General features: G+C 49.2%; 1 protein-coding gene and 1 non-coding gene across 3 annotated transcripts in view; one reads left to right on the plus strand and one right to left on the minus strand.

The window, feature by feature from the left end:
* LOC144174273 (uncharacterized) overlaps positions 1 to 6,251 on the minus strand; it is a 299,423-nt gene extending 293,172 nt beyond the window's left edge. For both annotated transcript variants that reach the window (XM_077702880.1, XM_077702883.1), the window contains exon 1: positions 6,004 to 6,251. The gene's annotated coding sequence lies outside the window, so the exon portion shown is untranslated. The remainder of the gene's footprint in view (positions 1 to 6,003) is intronic.
* Positions 6,252 to 6,578: 327 nt separating this feature from the next.
* On the plus strand, positions 6,579 to 6,650 carry Trnaq-cug (transfer RNA glutamine (anticodon CUG)). The gene has a single exon. It is a non-coding gene; the product is annotated as a tRNA-Gln (tRNA).
* Positions 6,651 to 24,851: the final 18,201 nt, after the last annotated feature.

Raw genomic sequence — 24,851 nt, forward strand, 5'->3', positions numbered from 1 at the left:
AAGTGCTTCAACCTACCTTCACGCTGCTAATCAGATTTTAGCCGACTTTCGACGATTCGCGAAAGGCCTTTCTTCCACCCATAAGTTGCCCACCACGCCTGCTTGCAGGTTTAAGACCACGCTTTTATCAGACCACGTGTGTGGGCTTTATAAACCGAGAGTACGTAAAGGTTTGATGCCTTATTGGTTCGCCAACTCTAAGGATGTGAAGAGCGCAGTCGTCAAGGAGCCGCAAAGTGCACAAGGCTCAGGAGAGCGTCGTCGCTCAGGTTGCCTGGCTTCTCGCGGCTGGGTTCCCATTAGTGGCTTTGACAGCGGTGGCCGAGTCTTTTACAAGAGAAGGTGAAGGGATACCGGCCTCAAAGCGAAGCGCAGGCACCGCCGCCCGCGGTGCCAGCACTGGGAGGGTCGACCATAAGAAAAAAAAAAAAAAAAAAAAAAACTGCGCCTACTCGGAATCCTGTGTGCATACTCTGAAGCCTGACAAAGTTTCGCACACCCGCAGAGAAGCACGTACCCGCGGCATTCCTGATCGCCGCAGCCAAACAGCCAGCTCATTTTCACCAACATGTGCGGTCCCAAATGGGCTACAGCGGGCCTCCAAAATGCGACGCGAAGAAGAAAAAAGGCACAGCTTGCACTAGCGGTGCAAGCCCGGAGTAACAGCAGAGCTGGCGCGGCCCCTCTCCCTAGACGTCGGGGACCTCGCTGTTTCCCCTCAAATGGATTTGCGAACTTGCCGCCGAAAGTTCTCCATGACCGGCAGGCCCGGATAGTTTGGTCCGCAGCCCATCTCTCCCATAGTGGACCGCGTTAGCACACGCTAGAAGCTGCGGCTTCGCGAACTCGGCGTCTGCGCTCCCAACTTCAGGCGCGAACGCACGTGAACTGGCGAGGACAACAGCACGCGAGAGGTCACGCCCGAAACGCTGGGCAGAGTGTTCTCGAAGGTCGAGCTGGCCGACGCCGGGCGTTCCTCACGAGGCGCACGCTCACGAGGCGCACGAGGATTAATTTTGACCACCTGGGGATCTTTGACGTGCGCCGAAATCTCGTACGCACGGGCGTTTTTGCTTTTCTCCTCCATCAGAGAAGCGGTCGCCACGGCCGGGAATCGAACCCGCGACCTCGTGCTCAGCAGCGCAACGCCTTAGTCGGTTCCTTATCTTGTTTTTTTTTTTTTTCTTTTCTGGTACCGCTATTAAAGCTCTGCTTTCACCTTGCAAAAGCAGCGGAAAGGGGAAAGGAAAATGTCGCTCCTGAGCAGTGTTCGGTCCCGTGCTACGTGGCAAGCCCTGGCCGGCCATCCCCATGCATTCTCCTCGACTCGGCGGGGAACGCACGCTCGGTCCACTCCCTCTCTTCAGGCGAAGCCCTTACTGGGGCACGCTTTGCAAGCCGGATTCGTGGGCACGATATCGAGAAGCGGGGACGTCTCAACTCGCACTCGACTACGCTCCGCGATCTTGAACAAGACGCGTGTCTTCCTGTAGCCGCTTCTAAAGGGGGCACTGTGCTGATTATTTCTCCACTCAAAGTGCTAGCCCCACTGATTACCAGCGACCACCTGGACGTCCAGCAACTACTGGCATCTAAAGCATCGGTCGCCCGGTCATCACTTGGATTCCCGGACTAGAGAACCACTCCTACTTTATGGCTCATTAAAGTTTTGTACTACTACTACTACTAGCCCCCGTGCACTACCCGACTTCAGGTACCCGGGCTTCCAGGAAGGCGCAGGACGCAGTGCTCAAGAAAGACAAGGACGAAAACGAGAGCGCTAGTTTCGCCAATGTTAAGAAAAATTATAACACACTCGCCTCTGAACGATAACAGTGCTGCTTTGCTCGTATTTCCGATTGACAGCCCGTTCGCAATGAACTTGACGAAGTGGCACGATTGATACCGCCAGGGGTTTATTCAGTATTTCGATTTTTTTTTTTTTGGGGGGGGGGGGGGTATCCTTCTGGGGGAGGGGGGTGCCGTGGGAGGGGTGCTCGCGGTTCAGGAATACGTTTTTTTTTTGGGGGGGGGGGTGTCGATATCCTTCTGGGGGGTGTTAGGGGGGTGTACATAAATCCCTGGATACCGCGCTCTGCACTGTCTCGTATACGTGCACCTACTGCAGAAAGGAGACAGGAATATACACTTTCGTAAAACGAATCTATCACAAGTTTTCAGAAACTTCTTTTTTTTTTTCGCTGAGACGTCTCTTGATCCAAACAATTACAGGTTTGCCTCACTGACAAGCGCATGTTGAAAGGTGAGTGAACATAATTTTTGAAGCCGTATCAATAATTTGGAAGGGAATAACCTTGTTTATGATCATCAACATGAATTACGATCCGGAATCTCAACAATAACCCAGCTGGCTGAAATAACTAATGATCTGGTTGACGCCATATTCCTTGATTTTTTCCAAATCGTTTTACTTGGTCCCACGTGAAGATCTAATTACAAAATTCCTGGCTTTTGGTTGATGGTACCTTAATTTCCAGGATTTCTAGCTACCTACGAAACAGAACACGATGTGTAGCCGTAAATACACATGTGTCCGATATGTATACTCGGGAGTGCCGCAGGGTTCGGTTCTTTCCCCTTTACTGCTCCTAATTTATATCAATGATACCCAATTTTGTAACCAATCTCCAATACAGATGCCCCTTTTCGTTAGATGACTGTGTCGTGTACACCGTTGTAAGACAATCAGAGGACCAAATCAGGCTCAATAAATCACTAAAAAAATATTACGCATGGGGCCTGAAATGAGGTATGCGACTGAACGCATCGAATACCAAGTGTCTTACATTCACTAATAACAAACACCGACTTAAATATTCCTACAATTCAGAAAACATTGCGCTCCCTAAAAGCGATTAGGTAAAATATCTTGGCGTCACGCTCTCGGCCAACTTAGGCTGGGAACCAGATGCTATTACCCCCGTTTGCGAGAAAAAGCTATAAGAAAGCTATCCTTTCTTAGAAGGCGGTTGCGGAATGTTACAACTCATGTAAAATTACATGCATACAAGCCTCTCAATCGCCCGGCCTTAGAATGTGACGATTTAATCTGGATTCCCCCCAAAAGCACTAAGCAGACAAAATTCAACGAATCCAGAAATTAGCTGAGCAGTTTATTTACTTAAATTACTCCCCGCTCTCGGGTGTCACGAAACTGATTGCTAGAGGACAACTTCAGCCACTGCCTTTCTCAACGAAGAATTATTTCTAGATTAAAGTCCGTAAATCTACCCTTCGCGGTCATTTTAAAACACCCCGCGCTACATACAGGAATCACTTAAACATTCCCTCAGGACAAACCGTAACAAAGTCATTTTTCCGCCTGGTAGTCGTGTCAACACACATCGGTATTCTCTGTTCCCAATGGTCATTTTTTTTTATTGGAATCCATTGCCGGACACTGCTGTGAATTGTACCACATCGTACTACTTTGTGAACTGTATGTGGGGCATTGATTTTTCTTGAGAATGTATCCATGCAAAGCACAATGTACCCTTTGGTATCAATGCTCTGTTTTATCCTTACTAGAGCGTTATTGTGCTCGTGCTACTTGTGTACCCGGTCCACTGCTGCGAGGGTTTATCTAGAATTTTGATTTTTTTTTTGAGGGGGGGGGGGGTGTCAAAATCCTCCTGGGGGGGAGGGTGTTGGGGGGCGGTTGGGGAGGTGTATAAATCCCTGGGCAGGGTGCTTGTGGTTGTGGAAGCCTTTGGGGGGGGGGCGGGGGTGTCAAAATCCTTCCGGGGTGGGGCGGGGGGTGTTAGGGGGCTGTGTGTATAAATCCCTAGCCTGCAGTATGTGCAAATGAATAAATAGCAACGCGGCGCTGTCTTATTCAGTAACCCTATTTCACTCCCCTCAATAACGGAACGGCAGGTGGAAAGCGATCGCCATAGCCGGCACACGTCCGGGGTTCGCGTCGCTGCGGCACCAGCCCCTCCCCTGGGCGGCCCTTGCACCGCACAGGGAAGTGATGCTCCTCCGAGTGCCTGCCTTCCAGACTGGTGTCCCGCGGCGCGACGTGTGCGCAGCTGCGCGCGCACGTGGCGACGCATCGTCCGGGACACGGGCAGGTGACGAAGCAGCGTCCCCCCCAAGGCGGCAGGGGCGCCCTCCCGACCTCTCCAGAAAAGGTGGCCCCTTTTCGCGCGGCTCGGGTCCAAGGGACGCAGGAGGGGTGGGCTGAAAGAGCTCCTCAAAGGGCCCGTGGCTGGCCGAGACGCGGAAGGTTCGCTGACGGTCCAGGCAGCTGGGAGAAATGTCTCGGGCGTCTGCAAATCGTGCAAACAGCGAACGCGGTCCTTCCGACCCCCTGGCTGCTGCCACTTGCTGTTCGAGCACTCCTGGTGTGCCACAGAGCTCGTCCTGTGGGTGCGCACTGGCCGCTCTCAGGAGCCGAGTGGACGCTGGGCGCGCACGGGGTTCGAACGACCGTGGCCGCGCGGCAGCAGCCCCCGCGTGCACTGCGGGCAAGCCGAGGCGGCGGCCGTCCGCGGGGTGATTGAACTCGGTCGACCCAGCGACGCCGGCCGCCCGTTGCGCCAGCGTCCGAGGTGGCTGCGCTGCCGCCGCTCCGGGACCCACACTCGGGGGCCCCCGAGCCCGCAAGGGGGAAGTGCTCTCCCACCAGCACGCACCATACTTGTGGCACACCGCGCAAGGACGGCTGTGCCCGATACCCACCCATGTGGCAGTCGTGGGCGCAGTTTGGTTTTGAAGTGATGCCCTCCCAAGAAGATGCTTTCCGAGTGAGCAGAACGCTAATTAGGGAAACAGCCCCTCCCACCACTCTAAAAATAAATGAATAAATAAATAGAAGAAACGCAATTTCCGCGTGTACCTGCTCCAATGGCCAGTGTGAACTGTGCTGGTGAGCAGCAGAGCCAGCGACACGAGCCGATGCTGGCGGAGAGGCCGAAATGCGGCCGACTGCCTCCCGGGGTCAACGACATCGCGGCGCGCGCCACCGCGCTCGGGGATTCCGACGCGGGACCCCGCCACCGATAACCGCGGGAGGACACGCACTACTACGAATGAACGCGCTGCACCTCACCGCTAATCGACACATCACCCGAAAGACGTTTCCCCGACGCCGCGACGATATGCCGCGAAAAGTGCACTTTTAATCGTCCCGAAAAGGGTCGCTTCCATGTCGGCCCACGTACATGAAGCGTGCCATCCAGGGCGGCGCACAGACGTACATAGACCCTTTGTAATTCAGTTAGCTATGACAGAATGGGACGAAATGCTTGTTTTTGTTTTCCGTTCCTTTAGCTAAATCGGGAATCATCATTTGCGGAGTGCAAGCGGAGCGGACCAGGAGTGTCATCATGCGAAAGCAAATAAACCAAGTTAAAATTGTGTGTTCAAGGAAAAGATAACTTAGCCTGGACAGAGTCGCAAATTGTTCGCGAAGTCGTCGGATGTACCTTACATTACGTCACTTTTCATTCCGTTCACAATAGCTGCTTATTCGCTTTTTTATTCATTTTATACCGAACACACGCACTCATAGAGCTTATATAATGTCGCACAAGCACATTAATTTTCAAACGAGGTGAGAAGGAATGTCAAAGTTAAGATACGCGCATTGCTATGCACGAGAAGGTGGAAACTAGGCGACACCGCGTCATCGACCTCTCTGACACACGTTGCGGCGTCACGAGGAGGCCCCCAAATGACACTTGAAAGGAAAAAGAAAGTCGGACGAGTCGACTAACAAACTTTCAGTTGCCACTGCTGTCACGAAAAGCAGTAGTGAACGCCCAATACGCGCGCACTCGAAGCGGGACCGTGTTGTCGGCGCCGCAATGGCCGATCGGCCAGCGCTCCCGTCGTGTCAACGGCCCCGAGAACGTCCTCGACCGTCAAGTAACCGGCAATGCACTAAAACGTCACTCGAGCACAAAACGGTAACTTAGAAACTTCTACGAGGAATGTTTCTGGCCTATTTCAGTAGCCAAATGGAGTTTAAACACTTACATTTTGCTGTACGGTGACAGTGCTCAATCCAAGGTCATTGACACGAAGTCACTGCACTCTGAACGAACGGCCCCAACTCCGGCGCTGGTCCTAGAAGTGCGTTTAATCCAGCGTAGCTGCCACGGCATCCGCGATCACTGAGCAGTTGGCACACAATGTGTTTCCTATATCCCAGGGCTTAAATTTCACAGCACGGTGGTTGACGTTTCTGCTTCGGCGCAACGAAAACACGGTCCCGCAGGCGACCCCGTACACTTCTCTCCGCGCACACTGTGAGCGGACATAGGCACATGGAGCGGGATTCATTCGAGCGGCTGCAGGTGGCGCCCAGAGCGCCGACGTCACTTCCGAACGCGTTTCTCGTGTCGTCTGCTGTTGCTGCCTGCCCGGCCACCTCCTCTCGTCGCTTCTCCTGTTTGGTTGAGTGCAAGCAAAATGCGCGCTCAGGAGGAAAAGGCGGCAGCATGACAAAACGCTTGGCACTTTTCTACAAAAGCAAACAAGATGAATATCAGACCAAAGCAATGACCCTGAACGAATGAGAAAACTACACTTTCTGTCTCGTGGCGATCAGCGGTCCCATGGTGTAATGGTTAGCACTCTGGACTCTGAATCCAGCGATCCGAGTTCAAATCTCGGTGGGACCTTGTTTTTTTTTTTTTTTTTTAATGCTGTCATGAATTAATCACAGTCACTGCTGCCAATGAAAGCGCTTACCCACGTGTTCGTCCTCGCATGTCTCCCAAACGGGGTGCGGTTATTTCAATTGGTTAAAAATGTTTTCAGCATACGTGACGTCGCATTCGACCTTTTAATTCGCCCGGCTATGTTACAATCCCTCCTTGTGTGTGTGTGTGTGTGTATGTGTGTGTGTGTGTGTGTGTGTGTGTGTGTGCGCGTGCGTGCGTGCGTGCGTGTGTGTGTGCGTGCGTGCGTGCGTGTGCTTGTGTGTGTGTGTGTGGCGCGCGCGCGCGTGTATGTGTGTGTGTGTGTGTGTGGTTGCGGAATCTTTTTGGGGTGTGTCAAAATCCGTGCGTGCGTGCGTGCGTGCGTGCGTGGCATGCAGCCAGGCACACCTCGCACACATGTGCTGTCTAATTTAGTTCGCGGAGAGTGATCTGCAGGTAGAAGTTGCCTAAGTGAACAACAAGCCGAGGCTCTTATGATAGCGAAAGCCTCTTTTGTCCACGCATACAATAAACTGCAATGCATGCACAATCTTTCATAGGATGAACGGCTCAAAACCCTTAAATTTGTCTTCAGCGGCTGACAGGAGGCGCCATCTACTGCCAGCGCCCCGCACTGTCCTCACCCGGCGGCATTCTCGCCTCCAAGAGATCTACCCGATCTAACCAACACATTTCTTTTTCGGAAGGGAGAGGGTTTGACCTCTCAAACCACTACCTACTTTCTACAAGAAAAAAAGAAAAAAACAGAAGGGGGAGAGAGAGGGAGAATTTATTTGCCAAGGCCTCCTCATTCCAGGAGGCCACTGCATTTCCGCGTTGGTGGGTTTTCCAGGGGTGTTACCAGGCTAGCGAGGTATCAGTGGTCTTCTGGACAACGCCCACAGATTTCCACGAGGTGGCAATAGAAAGCGCCAGGCCTGCGGCTGGAGAGGAGGTGCAAGAAAAGGGAATGTATACTCTTTGCGAGGCTCAACCAGTTTCGCAAAGCCGATCCAATTGTGAAACCACCTGCGATTTTTTTTCAGTAATGCGTGATCGACCGCTTCATAAAAGTGTACGAAAGTGCATTGTCATTAATTTTCCCTTCATTTTCTGTAAGGTAAATTCATTTTTTGTCCGGACTCAGCTGGGCGCCTCTAGATCATTTCTTTGAATAATTTATAAATTATAGTTTCAGATATTATATCTGCCACGCAGTCAATATAGACTGACACATATCTGAACACGCACCTGACAAAACATATCTGACACGCAGTCAATATAGACTGCGTGTCAGATATGTTTTTCGCAAAAATCTGCCTTTCCATGTCTGTTCATTTTTGAGACATTTTGAAGAGATTAGAACGATTGAGATGGTAACTACATAAATAATTGCTGTCGTGGTATTTGTAACTGTCAACACTGCTTCAGCACTTTGTTTCTACAAGACGGGCACAAGCGTACCTACTCAACGGCGTAGTTCTACCATATGTGTAAATAAATTAACATGGGGTATGTTTCTTTCATATATGAGCATATACTATTTTATTGTTTTGTATGCTAGTGTAACGTTGTCCCCTACCAAGTAGGCGTCAAGGTGCAGCAGAATTACGTTTCATTGTACGTCTACATAAAATATGTAATATAACGAAAAGTTCTCGCGAATGTTGGAGAATTTAATTTTTTTTTCGTTACAGGATACTTTAGAACATATCATTCAAATCATTCATTCAAGTTACTGAAATGAGGATCATGATTTCTCTTGATTTAGATGAAGAACGTTCTTCTATATTGATCTTAATAAACTTGGGTACGTGCTAGCGCTGAATGCAGCCTAAGCTGCTTTGCGGGACCTTACACTCCTTCCATAAATGTCTATTTCTATGCATCTGAAAATGGCCCAACATAAATTGTTTTGTGTCCCAACACATTGTTAACACACACACACACACGCACGCACGCATGGTGGTCAAAATTAATCCGGAGCCCTCGACCCAGGAGAAAATGTCCTAGCTGGTTTTAGCTGGTCCCAGCTGAGATGGTTTATGGTTAAATTCAAAGCTGGTACCAGCTGGGACCAGCTTGTCTCAGCTGGTCTTAGCCGGGACCAGCTACTCCTAGCTGGACCCAGCTAGGAGACCAGCTAGTCTTAGCTGGTTACGGCTGGGAATCGGCAGCATCTATCTGATATGACTGCATTCAGTAAAAATTGCTCCAAGGACACTATGCACAATAATAAGATGAACAAAAAGAACAGGGTGTTCAGTGTTCGAGATTTCGGCGCAAGTTTAAGGCCCCCAGGTGGTTAAATTAATCCGGAGTTCCCCACTACGGCGCGCCTCATCGCCTGTGAAGCGTCGGCGCATTAAACCTCACAACCAGCAAATCAATCTAGCTGGGCTGAAACCAGCTGAGACCAGCTCACCTATGCTGGTCACCGGTCGTGCCGGCTGCTAGCTGGACAGCAGCAAAGCTGGTCATAGCTGGGACCAGCTCCTGCATAGCTCTCCAAGCTGCGACCAGCTGCCAGCTGGACAGCAACTAAGCTGGTCCCAGCTGAAGCCAGCTGCCAACTGGAAGCCATCTAAGCTGGTCCCAGCTGAAACCAGCTAGCATATTTTCTCTTGGGTCCACTACGGCGCATTTCATCGCCTGCAGTGTAGCGTCGGCGCGTTAAACCCTACAATCAATCAATCAATCAATCAATCAATCAATCAATCAATCAATCAATCAATCAATCAATCAATCAATCAATCAATCAATCAATCAATCAATCAACGCACGCACGCACACACACACACTTTACTGAACATCCTCCGTTATATGATGGAATGTGCTCCCTAAATTTCAAGTCTCTTGGTGCAGCACTTCGGGCTGAGTGTTCATATGTCACATCTTAGCCATTTCCTTGGTCTGTTACACATTCTTGGTCACAAAAATCTCGCTCGCCTTTACACTGATTTGTCGCGACAAAATCAGAAAATTTGGGTGTTTGTGTGGGAAACGTTTAGAACCATAAACCCATTAGATACATCAATGAGCTGAACACGTACATATCGAGGTATCCGTAAGCACGTATATAATTTACCCCAAATTCACCTAATGATGGATTTGTTGTGAGGAAACCCTGTAAAATAGTTATGAGGCATTCATGTGGGTCAGGGCTCGGCAGTCATTCTTCAAAAGTATTCCGGAGTATAGATATTAAAGCTAATTCTTTCACAATGACACCGGTACCCTGTCAAAAAACTAATGCAGTTCCCCATAGACCGGTTGGTCGTGCGAAACGTTCTGATCAGATCTCTGCATCCACACACGGCCCGTACGTCCAAAGTAGCGCAGAACATTAGAATTTAGGATAACGTTTTCTGGAAGTTACGAAAGTTTAACTAACGTTTTGTGTTACATGGCAGTGTTATTGTGAAGTTTAAAAACATGTTTATGTCATGTTAGAAACGTTATTTTTTACGTTGAAAAGAGACGTGTATGTTAACCTTTTGTTCCAAAATTTTTTTAACGTTCAGGACACAACTTAAAGCAAATGTTATAAATAATAACGTTATGGCAATTGATGCTCAGGACTCGACATAAAAGTAACGCAAATATACAAAGATTATAATAACGTTCAAGGCATGTTCAGGACATAACATCCGCCACTGCTGTCACAGCTCGTAAAGAAATGCGCTGCGCCATGAAAAATATAGGTGGTATTCATTGAAAAGTTTAGCTGTCAATTAATTCGCTTGGCAACACTGGAAACGGCCACGGACATGGCGTGGCTTGTGTCACTGCGCCCGCACGCCGAAGAAGAAAAAAACATGAGCGTGCGCCGTCTGCTCCGCTTCAACCCGATTCTCAACGGGAGTGCCAACAGAGATGTTATTAACTCACATTGGACTCGAGGCATTGCTCTGCGTTTGGTAAGGTAGAGCTAGGAACGTCCAACAGAAATCATGTGCTTAGCACGGACAATTGGTACCGCCATCCCGTGGAGCCCGACGTAACCAGTGATTGATTGATTGATTGATTGATTGATTGTAGGGTTTAACGCGCCGACGCAACGCAGGAGATGAGGCGCGCCGTAGTGGAGGGCTCCGGATTAATTTTTACCACCTGGAGATCTTTAACGTGCGCCGAAATCTCGTACACACGGGCATTTTTGCTTTTCGCCTCCATCAGAAAAGCGGCCGCCGCGGCTGGGAATCGAACCCGCGACCTCGTGCTCAGCAGCGCAACGCCTTAGCCACCGCGGCCGGTGACGTAACCAGTGACGGCGCACTCACATGGTTGCCTGCATGCGTGCCTCGGCAATGAATACAGGCTATATATAGATTTGATAAAAGTAACCCAATCCTGGGTAGATGATGATTGGAGCGACAAGACGATCAGGCGTTTGTTCGGGCTCTTGACATCAGACATCAGAAAAATCAGAGCCTATAGTCCGCGTGCAGGGAGACGAAACCGTTTGAAATTGCTTTCAATATGTGTAACCATGCCGTTGTGGTTGAACTCTTTCACCTTTTCAATTCGCGAGCCCTGGCGTAATTTAGTCAGGACTTGAAGAGCAGTCCCTGCTTGTCACATTGTGAGATAAGTACAAGTTGGTTGAAAGAGCCATGAGAGGAGCTGCTGACTATAACTGGCATCTATTTTCATCCCGGGCCACGCATCGTAATTCTAACGGATATCCATCAAGCAGTCCGGTCACCGGTTTCTCACGAGATGCAGGTTGAATGGGTTCCGCGTGACCTACTGACAGCCCACTGCAAGGCAGACTAGCAGCCTCTGTTCCATCTCCGGTTTCCCCGTTAGAGCTGGATGATGCCATTCTCCTGCTGACGAGAAAAGAACACCTCCAGGGCCGCACACGTGCTCTCATTCCACCTTGTGCTGCCACCCACCACTCGGGTCTTACCCATGCCTAGGAGGTTGCGCATAGGAGGATTCGGGTGGGGGTGGCCTTAACTCCCGCGATGATCTGTCATTGGCCTCACTTTCGAGATTATTTAGCAATCCCCGGTTGCCCAGTTTGCCACCGCAGTGATGCAGTAGCCGACATCCACCACTTGCTGTGGTCCTGCCTCACCTTGCGCCCGACGAGACTGCATCTTGCGGCGGCGGTTCTCCGCGTAGACGACGCGTTTGCGAAGACTGCGTCGATACACGGGCCTCATTATCGTTCCGTCCTGCACGTCATTCTCGAAGCTAGCATTTTCATGATCCTTTGATCAACTTTCCTCATCATCACCTTATACTCCCTCATCTATGCCCTGCGGCAAAATAAACTCTATTAAAAAGAAAACAATCACCTAGCTATCTCGATTAGGCTTGAAATAAAAAAAAAGTGGACAAAGCTTGGACTAAGTAGCGCAAGGCTTGAACCACAGCGAAGCTTTCTACGCAAGCACTGAAGGACGCACCACCGCGGAATGCATTAGGTTTTAAATTGTTTATTTACATGTTCCGTCGTCGCTTTTCACTGTGGTAGTAGTAGTCATCGTCATATCCATCTATATCGTAGTCTTCCTCATGCATGACTGGCGGGTCCGGATCGTTTTGTCCGAAGGCTTTTACATTTCTCCCAAAGTGGAGAAAAAGTCGCTGTGTGGCCGAGACGTGCATATACGCTTCCTGTCGGCTCTGTCTTTTTTGTGCCTCTAAGAGCGGAATTTCACTATCTAGATCATATGAGTGGTACTAAAAGACTCGGCAATGTACAAGGATTCTATAGACACCAGCTGCAGGCAGGCAGGCATACAGACAGGAAGTGGGTGCAGGTAGGCATCCAGGCCGGCAGGCAGGAAGTGGGTGGGTAGGTAGGCACCCAGGTAGGTAGGCAGGTAGGTATATAGGTAGGTAGGTAGGTAGATACGTAGGTAGGTACGTAGGTAGGCAGGCAGGTAGAAAGTGGGTAGGTAGGTAGGCATGCAGGTAGGTATGTAGGCAGGTAGGCAGGCAGGAAGGTAGGTCTGTAGGTAGGTAGACAGGTAGACAGGCAGGTGGGTAGATAGGCGTGTCGGCAGGCAGGTAGGCAGGCAGGTAGGTAGGTAGGTAGGTAGGTAGGTAGGTAGGTATAGGCAGGCAGGTAGGTAGGTAGGTAGGTAGGTAGGTAGGTAGGTAGGTAGGTAGGTAGGTAGGTAGGTAGGTATAGGTAGGTAGGTAGGTAGGTAGGTAGGTAGGTAGGTAGGTAGGTAGGTAGGCAGGCAGTTAGGTATGTCGGTAGGTAAGTATATGTACGTCGTTAGGTAGGTAGGTAGGTTGGTAGACAGGTAGGCAGGTACGCAGGCAGCTAGGTAGGTAGGCAGACAGGCATTTAGGCAGGTAGGCAGGTAGGTAGGCAGGCAGGCAGGCAGGTAGAAACTTTATTGGTCATCGGAGGGCTAATCGTTCTGCAGGCATTTTCAATAAAGTTGCTTCGCTCGCTCGCATCGGATGGTGGGGACGAATCAGCCGCCTCGGTCCAGGCAGCCACTGAGGGCCCTGAACCAGCTGTAGAGCTCTTCGACAAATGGATGCCCAAACATCGCTCCACAAAGGCTGTGCCACGTCTTCCGGTGAGCTAAGCCTAACCAGGCATAGCACGCCACCGACCCGCCCCGACGTTAGCCACGAAAGCCCCATGGAAATCGTTTTTGTTTATTTACAGAATACACAAGTAAGTACCATCGTTGCTCTCGGTATCAAACAAAATAGACCACAAATTGCGACCTTCGTGTCAAGTTTGAGCGCGAACAGAGCGGGAGTTCGCTCAGGAAAATTTTTTTTACATGTTCCAATTATCGTCGCAACACCCTGTATGCTGCGTCTTCGACCTTTGGTAGTGCCGGACTAGTTGGTGTTATCCTCTTGAGTCTGTGCTCTAAAGTGTCGTGAATTGACCAGCTTCCCGTTCGTGCTCGTCTCCAGCGGATCTGACCACGCGGTGACGCATTCCTGGCCACTAGAACTGTGCCCGCCAGCTGAGCCTCTTGCACGGCAGCGAGGCAGTCGGCTGCGACGGCGCTCCTTCGCCCGTGCTCGGATTCCTCGCGCTTGCTTGTCAGGCGTGCTCGCCAGGGTGTCGAACCGGAATTTTTTCGGGTTCGGTTCCGGTTCGGGTTCAAGCCTTTCGGGTTCGGTTCGGATTCAGTTCCACAGCACCATTCCGTTCCGGTTCGAACCGGTTCGAACCGGTTCAAACGGGTTCAAACGGGTTCGAAGAAAAAAAGCTGGCGTGTTTTTTTCTGTTAATTTTTTGTGCTCGTTTTTCGTTTCCTTATCAAGTCGGCATAACAACAAAGTCATAATGAAGGTTTCTTTGTCTAAATATTTTGTCTTCGCCAAACTAAAGCGACCCTGCAACACTTTTTTCCACTTTTTTCTAAATCTTGAGTGCTTGCAGAAAGTAGTCAACCGACACATTAGATTATGGGGTCGCATAGTACCTCAGCCAAAAATTACTGCTCTCTCCTCGTCAGATAACATAGAAACTTGCTCAAAATATTTTTCTCTACTTCCCGGTCTTCACGTTCTTCGACCGCTGAATGACGTCATTACAGCGGTGTAGCGGCTGTTTTCCGGCTTTCCTTAAGTTTCAGAATAGAGCGCATTTGATAGCCACTTTAAAAAAAGCCACAAAAGCGAAGCAGAAACGGAAGGTGTATCCGCAGCGACGAGCAAATCACGCACTGTTGCTCTGTGCTGGCAATAGCTATAGTTTTCGCAGTCCTTCCAGATGCGAATAAGAGTAAAAGCATTTATCGAAAGTGTTGATTTATTTATTTATTTATTTATTTTATTTATTTATTTATTTATTGTTGGGTTTAACGCGCCGACGCAACGCCGACGACAAGTCGCGCCATAGTGGAGGGCGGCTCCGAAATAATTTTGACCACCTGGGGACCTTTACGTGCACCGAAATTTCGGACACACAGATGTTTTCGCTTTTCGCTTCCATCAGAAAAGCGGCCGTGGCGGCCGGGAATCTAAACCGCGTCTGTGTGCTCAGCAGCGCAACGCCTTAGCCACTGAGCCACCACGGCGAGTTTATCTAAAGTGTTGGTTAGCTCCTTTAACGGTACCTGCCAAATGTTTTATGGTAGTGTGACGAGTATGTGGCGCCGACTGCCAAGCGTGGCACGTGGCATTTAGAGAAATTTCCTTCTGCTCATCTTTTATCTGCTAACAGAGCTGTTAGAAAGAAAGAATGGTTGCTCTGTGCTGTTTGGACGGCGTGTATAGGACGGCGTGTATAGGACGGCATTGGATAGGGAACCACCGGAGATAGGAACTTGGTATTGGCCTTTCAGCGACTGCTGACAGCGATTGGGCTCTAGGAAAAATGATAGCCAAGTGAAGTCACAACCCTATCGAAAAAACCCTTATGATTTTTATATGGGCCCCATAAAATTCATATGGGCCCGTAAGAATTCATATAGAAACCCATATGAATTTTTATGGGCCCATATGATACGGACCCATAAGAAGTCTAACCACATATGAATTCTTATGGGCCCATATTAGATTCCCATATGACATCTTACGGGCACATATGATACGGACCCATAAGAAGTCTAACCCTATATGAATTCTTATGGGCCCATATGAAATCTCCATATGGATTCTTACGGGCATATATTATACGGTCCCATAAGGGATCGATCTCTATACGAATTATACGGGCTTGTTTCAACCACCCATTCAGGTTTATATGTGATTCACGAAGTCATGTGGGGGCATACGGGGCACCATGCAGCTTTCTGTGGAACTTTCTGTGAGTGATATAAAGCTATACACAGACCCACGTTGTTACCACACTGTTGCAGATCGGGCCCGTAAGGTTGTAAATGTTTTAACACAAATTAAAATTCTTGTTCTACATGGGCATTAATTGTGGACTAAAAGTATACATTTATTTTTGTTCACTCTCATAATGATATTGCAAACAGCGCATTAAATATGTGCACCGTACCCAACTGATTTCCTGTCACAAACGGCCGGCCAGGCCCTCAATTTTCTCGTTCGGGCGGCCAACATGACGGCTTCATCCAGTGTTGCGGAGTTACCAGTCCGGAATTGGAATGAATCCGGAATCATTCCACATTTTCGCGACCCTGGAATGGAATGGGAGTGGAATGGCGACAATGCTTCAAGGAATGGAATGGGAATGGAATTAAGCTCATTTGAACCGGAATGGAATGGGAATGGAATTACATGTATTTTTCCCAACATAAAGCGCACTTTTCCTTCTACGTGCTATTTTTTGACAAAATATGCAAAAATACGCAAAAGATTACACCAGCCCAGGTTCAAACATTAGTAAGCCGGAGCCTTGAATTTAACAATAACGCAGCACTGTTAAAATCGATTGGCTGATTACAAGCATGGTATATTTACAAGCAGCGATTCCACTACAATTATGTCCTTATATACAGCGCTGCTACGAAGTTCGTCGCGATTCTCCGCGTAATAACCGCGGCTCTAAGCCGTTGGTATCCGTCGTGGGGAATTACCGCGGCGGCATCTCCACCTTTCTCTCCCACCAACTTCGCCTTGTGATTTTTACCTCGGCGGCGCCTTCGCCCCGGCTGCGAGCACAAAAGGGTGGGGATGTCTCCCCACCCTTCACTTTTGTTTTTTGCGTCAAAACTGTCGGTGATTGCATCCCACCTCGCCGTCATCACGACGATGGCGCGGTGCCTGTGTTCACTGCAAAATTTCGCATATCAGCTTACGCCCCAACCCCCCTCCTCCCCCAGGACCTTTTGCAATACTGTCCCTCCTGTCTAGACAATCGGACGCCTTTGCCCGAAGCAGCGTCGACAAAGGCCTAAAATATTGGTTCGAGAATCCACCCGAAACAGGAGAGCCCATGTAATAAGAACTGCGGTCACACCTTCTCCTGCAAGCTGCACGCTGCAAGCTTTGTTCCGAAACGGTTCCGACCTAACGGAAAGCGAACGCTAGCCACTTTCCCTTGCTTTCCCGACTCGCAGAGGCAGTTTCCGTTGTAAATGGGACGTCAGCTAACGTGGAACGCGCGTTTTCCACGGCATCCCTTTTAATGACAGACAGCGAAGCGAAACCGGCTCTCAAACACTTCTTTTAAGCAGCTCGTTTGTCAAGCGCAACACACAGGCACAAAACAACTGTTTTATTTTACTTTTAGATGCGACTGCATCTCAATCACTCGCCTTGTCCCTCCATACGGCGTTGTCCGTCCACACCCCTCCCCCTACACTATAAAAAAAATTATAGTTAGCGGCGCCAGGTTTCGATCCCACGACCCTGTGGGCGGAACGCGAGGTACATGGTGCTCTTCCCACTGCGCCACAAAAAACGAAACAGAATAAAATGCTACAAACGCGCCTTATATCCTTGACTCATTCAAACTACGTCAAGATGCTACTGATACAACGCATGATGGGGCAATCAATAAAAGACAAGAAGCTCCCACTTGCAGCAACAATGATGGAGTAAAGGTCGTTGCGACAGCGAAGCCCCAAGCATACCACTTAGAGAGATTGACCAAGATTGGCCAATAAAACATAATAATAGTCATAAAACATAATTATCATACGCGTTCCCGACACGTTTCACGCGATTTCAGAATCAGTCCAACGGAAACACCAAGTGAACCCCACGATGCGTCGCATCTACACAGGGTTCCCCTCGCGGGGAGGTGGAAGCAGTTTTTTTTTTTTGTTTTGTTTTTAGAACTGATCGTTGTAGCAGCCGTCATTTACACTTCGTGTTTTCAGAACTGAACGGCGAAGCCACCTTATAAAACAGCTGACTTATAAAACAGCGCTAGAAACAGGACTACAGAAAGGGCACACAGACAGCGCCCTGTCTGTGTGCCCTTTCTGTAGTCCTGTTTCTAGCGCTGTTTTATAAGTCCGTTATGTACCAACTGGCCCGCCTTCAATCTGTGTGGCTCACATCATTTTGTTACGTGATTTTGATGAATGAAACCAAAATGAACTTTTTTTCGACCTTTCACGGCAGCTTGAGACCTTTACTGCAGCATATGAAATTCACGAGGAGAGCTAATTGCGCTGCTGAGCACGAGGTCGTGGTTCGATTCCCGCCCGCGACGGCCGCTTTCCTGATGGAGGCGAAAAGCAAAAACGCCCGTGTGTACGAGATTTCGGCCTAAGGTGGTCAAAATTAATCCGGACCCTCCACTACGGCGCGCCTGCGTTGTGTCGGCGCGTTAAACCCTACAATCAATCAACGAGGACATTTACGCACTTTTTTCTGGCGTAGGGATTTCCACAACACTAGACTGGCCGGCTGCCGAACGTGTCCTTCTATTATTATCGTTATCATTTTTCTTTAATCTTTTCTTTCGGTTGATCGCCCAGACCAGAGGACACTTGGGGGAACCTTCATTGCTACTCCACTGCATGCAACTCCTCAAATTAGTTATACAGGCCTCAGTTATACAATTAGTTACATGGACTCAGTTTTGCTGAGTCCAAGGCCGAAACACATTCTCTAAGTCCTTCTTTGGTTAGCTAGAGCCAAAAGCTGCATGGTGCTAAATTGTGAACGATCTCCCACTTTGTAAAAGAAAAAAAAAACAAGACGCAGATTAGTATGCGAACAAATGCACTATCTCAGTATACACTAACGAGAGAGAAAAGAATTCTCCCTGCGCATTGGTTCTCATCGAGACACCCATACAAAGGTCACGCATGCTCTGAGGACAGCCTGAACTTTCGGTCGTGCGCAGTGGATGATACCTGACGCACGTAACTAAGCTTTTCAGCAAGGGCGACATTGCATACCTGCGCACACGCAAACACAGGAAGTTCTGAACCTATCCGCGCTTTCAAGGCGCGCTTGACATGCGTGAGTGCTGACGACCTGTGCGGCCCGTGATCCGTATTTGGTGCAAAGGCAGGACAAGGTGCTCAAGCGGTAATTCTTCCAACTGATACCACCAGATCCGGAGGTTCTGTTCGTCGTTAACAAAATTATAGATCTAACCGTGCTCACGACCTCTCCATACGCGTGTTAACTGCTTAAAGAATATAATGTCTTCTTCAACCAGACTTTTTCAGCACAAAAATAGAACATGTCGTCACGTTAGCATTAACACATTCACATTTAAACAATATTAAAGCATCACAACTTGTATAAAGACATGCTGACCATGCAAATACTGTAATAACTACCGGGAGAACTGCCCCTGTGGGAATTAGTAGGGTGATTGCACTGCACGAGATATGCCACAAAGCCACTATCCCTCGACCGTGGTTACGTGTTTTGCGTATTTTAGCCGTTCTTAACACGTGTAATAACATCAGCCTAATGGTGGGTTGATTGGTAACTTGATAATCACCCGATAAAACGTTGAGGAATTAGAGGAATGGAATTGAACTGCCCGGCCATTCCCGGAGTGGGAATGGGCGATGTTCTGGCATTCCGAGGAATTGAAAGGAATGGAATTTAGGCAACTTGCCATTCACCGGAATGGAATTGGAATGGAATGGGGACGCCCATTCCGCAACACTGGCTTCATCAGCGGAAGCGGCCATTTTTCGTCGCGCTTCTGGACCTGAGTCACCCCGTCCGCTTTTCCCGCATTTGTTTGTTTGTTTCTTTTTCCTGCCTTTCGTTGGCGCTGCTCCGAAGAGGGCACGCGGCGGAGTCGCGGGGGCCCAGGGAAAGAGGGAAACAAAGGTGCCGGACAAGGGGGACAAAGGTGCGGCACCGCCGCGGGCGATCGGGCGAAGTTTATGCGAGCGGCTCAGCGGGGGCTAGGGGCAGTCGGGCTGGAGATTTTTCAAGGTGGAAGACGCTGGGAAGGGTCCGGCGGTGGCGTGGCTTTAGCGAAGTCCGTCGTTAGGCCCACGGCGGGACGACCAGCGCCTAATCTACGGGAAGGAGTTCGCCTCGTCGTCGTGGGTATCAGGCCGACCAGACCTCGCACACCGGATCCCCGAAAAACGTAAGCGGCTTCCCGGCGAAGCCGACTCGACTTCGCCGTGACTTTCCGTCCTTGGACTCGCGGTAACCCATAGACACGCCTAGCGTTAAGACGTATGCCTCCTCCTGGTTTTTCCTGTGTCGCGCCCAGCTTTTGATCAGACCTAGCTGCTAGGTTTTTTTTCTTTTTTGTTGTTGTTGTTGTTGTGTTGCATAGTGTTAGGATGTAAGCCCCTGTGTCTCTGTATTACCCCATGGTGTAATGTTTTTTGTTTGGTTGTCACCGGTCTAGTTAACGCCGTGCGTTAGCCGACCGGCGCGCACGTGCGCACATATAGTGTCCGCTTAGCGCCTCTAGTAATTCCTAAGCGACCCCAGCTGCACGCCGTTGGTAGTGAGTGTCTTTGCTGGGATACTTGTTTTTGCTAAGTGCATATTAACCAGTTTTCACCTCATTGCAATTAAGCTTACCAAATTAATGTGAACATGGTACACTTTCAGGTGCATTCGACCACTTCATAGGTCAAGTGGACACCGACGTGCCGGCAAAAACCCGACGCTTGAAGATGAACTGGTTTATTGCAGAGATGCGTAACGACTTTAAATGAAAGCGCATCTCTGCAATAAATTTGTTTATAATTCAGCTCTGCATGTGTGTTTTTGTACACAAATGTGGCAATAAATGCCTTACAAAGCAGAAACCCCACTGTCTCCTTGCAAAGAGAAGCCGGAAAACGCGGCTAGGACATTCACCACAGCAAATATTTGTGTTCACACGTGTAAACAAGCGAAACAAAAGTTATTTGAGCTTTTTATATGGGGATGTAAAATATACGGGTCTGTGACACCATATGAAATCCCTATATGAAAGAAGCCCTATATGTTTCCCCCCATATCACCATATACCCATATACAATAATGCCATATATATGGGCCCCATAAGATCCCATATATGGTGTTTTTTGGTAGGGAAGCAGCAGTAATGATCACTTGGAGAGAGAGAGAGAGAGAATGAAGTTTAATTCAATCGAGGCAAAATTTCAGAGAGGCGTCCTCATTCGAGGGGGCCGAATCGACAGCCGTTTCCATCAAGAGCAACTGATCTTCCAGGCCGGAGCAGGCCATGACTGTCTCCCAATTCCCTATGGAAACGTGGAGGTTGGATGGATATACGGTACACTTGTCGCAGCCGCCAACTATGTGTATGTGGTTCCCAGGCTGTCCACAGAAGCAACGAAATAAAGATAGTTGTGTCCCGTCAAAGAGGTGAAGTCTGGTGTTGTGTGGGAAGGTGTATGCCCACACGGTGCGGAGTAATCTTTCCTGGTTAATCGGTAGCGATTTGTGCGGGGAGGAATACGTTCTATGGAAGAGGTCATAGTGCTGAGTAACTTCCCGGTCTGTGACTGCAGGATGCATGCACTCGGGCCGGGCTTCATCAGCGCTGGCTAAGCGAGTCAAATCTCGAACCACTGCGAGGTTGGTGATCTTGTTTGCCGGGGATGCCAGTATGAGCTGGTGCCCATACAATAGTGACTGGGCTCGTTGGTGGTCTCTGATTGATCATCGGAAGTGTTGTAACATGCAATCGACCGTTGGCAAAGTTGGGCCACGCCTGCTAAGAGTCTGTTACGAGAGTTTTGGCGCCGCTTTGGCTAAGCGTACGTGCTATCGCCGCTTCCTCATCTTAGAGGGGGCTGTGTTCGGGGGTTGAGATGCTACACCTGTGGGAGGCTGCAGAACGATAGCACAAAGAGAAAGTATTGAAGAATGCTATCGGGCGTCTCTTGCATCGAACCAGTTGATCGTCCCTCCCTTTTTTTCTTGCAGTTTAGTTTCTTTCCAACTGTCTCCCCTCCCAACTGAAAACCCTTTGATGGATATAAAATATGCATTAGGCAATTAGTTATTAACTATAGTCCGAGATGTCAATTTTAATATGGCAACAACATAATAGCGCAATACGGGCATAAAGAAAGACCTTTTATAGCATTCAGGCGGTCGTCACATAACTTTGTGGCTACTTTGTGCGTGACAAAATTTCCTGATTGGTCGAGAAGGAGAACGCTGCAAAATTTCCAAATGCCAAGGACCCCAAAGATATCATGTTTGGTCCGACCGTCGAATCCGCCTTAACTGACCTGCTAATTCCTTTAATAGAAATTAATCAACGCACCAGTCCCATTTATTCACATTAGCTCATTCACTCACCAAACTAATTCACCCCCGTCTACCCACTAACCCGCACTAATCAACTTCAATCCATCCACCTCTATTGGGTAAGGTTGAGCAGATTCAAGATAACATGAAAATGCTATCAAATATACTTTAAAAGTGGAAATTAAGATTCCCCATTTTTTTATATCCCATGTTCTCTTAGAGCAGTAACCAAAGGACACAACGGCACTGTATACAAGAAAAAGTGACGTTAATTTTGAGAACTGCGAGAATTTGTGTCTTCGTGCTGTTTGTATATAACTGCCCATTCAAACTAGATTAAGTGGAAGATATGAATTTATTGTTGATGGTGTCCCTGAAGGCCTTCACAAGCGGGCAGGGATGCATGCGAATTAACAACACATTGAAAACTTTACACGATTTTAAACACCATGTAGATAGAAACCATGAAGAATATTCCAAGATATGTTGCCTCGTAATATGTGTTTAACTTAAGTTATGCTAAATGTAAAAGATATTTGGGAGCGATGGACAGTACCTAACGCAAACTGATAGTATATACGGACAACTTTACAATTAATTGAGGGCAATAATTACAAAAGAACATGATGGGCCTTGGGAACTGCAGACTACGCAAAATATTTCATGGTTCTGTCTGGCGAGTGGCAAAATATCTTCAGACGCAAGGTAGGGTACCGAAATGGAAAACTAGAAATCACATTTTTGAGGCCCCGGAACTGGTTCGGAACGGTTCCTTCGATTCGTTCCGGTTCGGGTTCAGTTCCAAAATGGCGGAAAAAATACGGTTCCGGTTCAGTTCCGGTTCCGGGCGAAAATTCGGGTTCGGTTCCGGTTTTCGGTTCGGTTCCGGTTCCGGTTCGACACCCTGGTGCTCGCACATGATGTCGGCGGCGGCACCACCGCCTCCCTCAGAGCTTCCACAACTTCAAAGATCGGCGCTTCATGCCCCCAGAGGCACCTTGCTGGCGCCCGCTCAACTGGTGCTCGCTTCTCCGCCGTTGGGGCTATCGCAAGCTACAGCCTCCACGCCTGCAACTAGTACCCCTGAAGACACGGACGCTCAAGAGATGAAACAAATTCCTGTTCCCTTGTGTAATGAAAGCAAAATAAATGAAAGTGGGAACAAAAACCTGCACCAGAGAAAAGCGCTTCAGCCGCGGGCGTGTCGTTGGGCCACTTGTCGCTACTCCTCAATACTGGCTTGCTGAAATATTTGCGTCACAGTGAGGGCAAAGTTAGGCGACTTCTGGGAAATCGGTACTCGCACGTTAGGCCATGAGTGCTTCGAAGAGGGTCGAGGAGAACTAGATATATCCGCTTCGCATCACTCCTCCACAATATGTAACAATCGTTCACATTGGAATATGTGTAACTTGCGTCTTAGAAAAGCGCTTCAGCCGCGGGCGTGTCGTTGGGCCACTTGTCGCTACTCCTCAATACTGGCTTGCTGAAATATTTGCGTCACAGTGAGGGCAAAGTTAGGCGACTTCTGGGAAATCGGACCTCGCATGTTAGGCCGTGGGTGCTTCGAAGAGGCTCGAGGAGAACTAGATATATCCGCTTCGCATCACTCCTCCACAATATGTAACAATCGTTCACATTGGAATATGTGTAACTTGCGTCTTAGAAAAGCGCTTCAGCCGCGGGCGTGTCGTTGGGCCACTTGTCGCTACTCCTCAATACTGGCTTGCTGAAATATTTGCGTCACAGTGAGGGCAAATTTAGGCGACTTCTGGGAAATCGGTACTCGCACGTTAGGCCATGAGTGCTTGGAAGAGGCTCGAGGAGGACTAGATATATCCGCTTCGCAAGACGGCAGCAATCCTGACAACGACGGCCCCTGGAAGATCTGGACTCGAGTCAAGCCAAATCGGAAGACCGCAATAACTCGCCTGGACAGGGTAAGTAGGCCCCGAGCACTTTTCTTGTTGAGACCACTCACAAAAATCAGTGTGCGCGCTATACCCAAAAATGCCCTCGCACATCTGCTAGGCCCTTTTGCCCCCACCCTCGAAATGGCCGAACTCGCTACGCACCGCTACGATATTGCTGCAAACTGCATTCAGATTACCCTATATGACCAAGAGCACGCGAACCGCCTCCTTGCAACTACCAGTCTCTCCTTCTATGCCAAAAACCGTATGGTCACCCTTCCCATAGAGGTCAGACACTCCCCAAATCGTGACATTTCACGTCGAGTCATTAAAGTGGAGCCTGAAGATTCAAATGAAACAATTTTGAATTGGATCCGCTGCGAGCAAGCGGATCAAATAGAGCAGTCCTGACTTTCGACTCCCCTACAATACCACACGTGGTTAAATATTACATGGCTATAGTTAAAGTGTCACCTTACCAGCCAAAGAGAATGGTCTGCTTCGCATGCCACAGCATCGGGCACATGGCGAAGTACTGCCCGCACCAACCGGTGTGCCGTAAATGTGGGCGCGGTCATGCTGAAGCTGAACCATGCGAGCGCACACTTTATTGTGTGGCTTGTAAAAAAGATGGTCATCTGGCGGTGGACCCCACGTGTCCTCCCCGCACTGCCTCCCCCCCTCGTACCTATTCCAAAGTGCAAGATGGGGTATCCTGGGCGGATCGTGTATACGTTCTAATGGCCTCTCGAGCACCAACACTGCCGATGGAGTGCCTCCCCCAGCTAGCGCTACAACTGATCCGCCGCCTTCGATTTCGCCAACAAGGGGTTCGATTCTGCAAACCGTACTATCCCAGCTTGATAACCTTCGTTCTGAACTCCACCTGCTTCGTGAAGAGAACGCGCAGCTCAAGGCTGAACTTGCAGCATACCGCCAAGGGTCCCATACCGTGCCCGCCCAAACAGCTCCCTCTAGCACAACAGCGCCAGCAACATCAGCTGTTGGTACTCAACCCCTCCCAACTGTATCCACGACTACACCTGCAAAGTCGGCCCTCCGTAACCCCCTACCCTCGATGCCGAAGCAACGGAAGAGCCGTAGTAATGAAACGAACGATATTATGCAAGTGTTAAAATTCAGTCGCGCAGACATCCAGCAAGAACGCCGTGCTCGGTTGGCTGATATGGAC

This window comes from Haemaphysalis longicornis, unplaced genomic scaffold (genome assembly GCF_048455015.1).
Source record: "Haemaphysalis longicornis isolate Haplotype H1 unplaced genomic scaffold, Haemaphysalis longicornis Haplotype H1 scaffold_3, whole genome shotgun sequence".
Lineage (NCBI taxonomy): Eukaryota > Metazoa > Arthropoda > Arachnida > Ixodida > Ixodidae > Haemaphysalis > Haemaphysalis longicornis.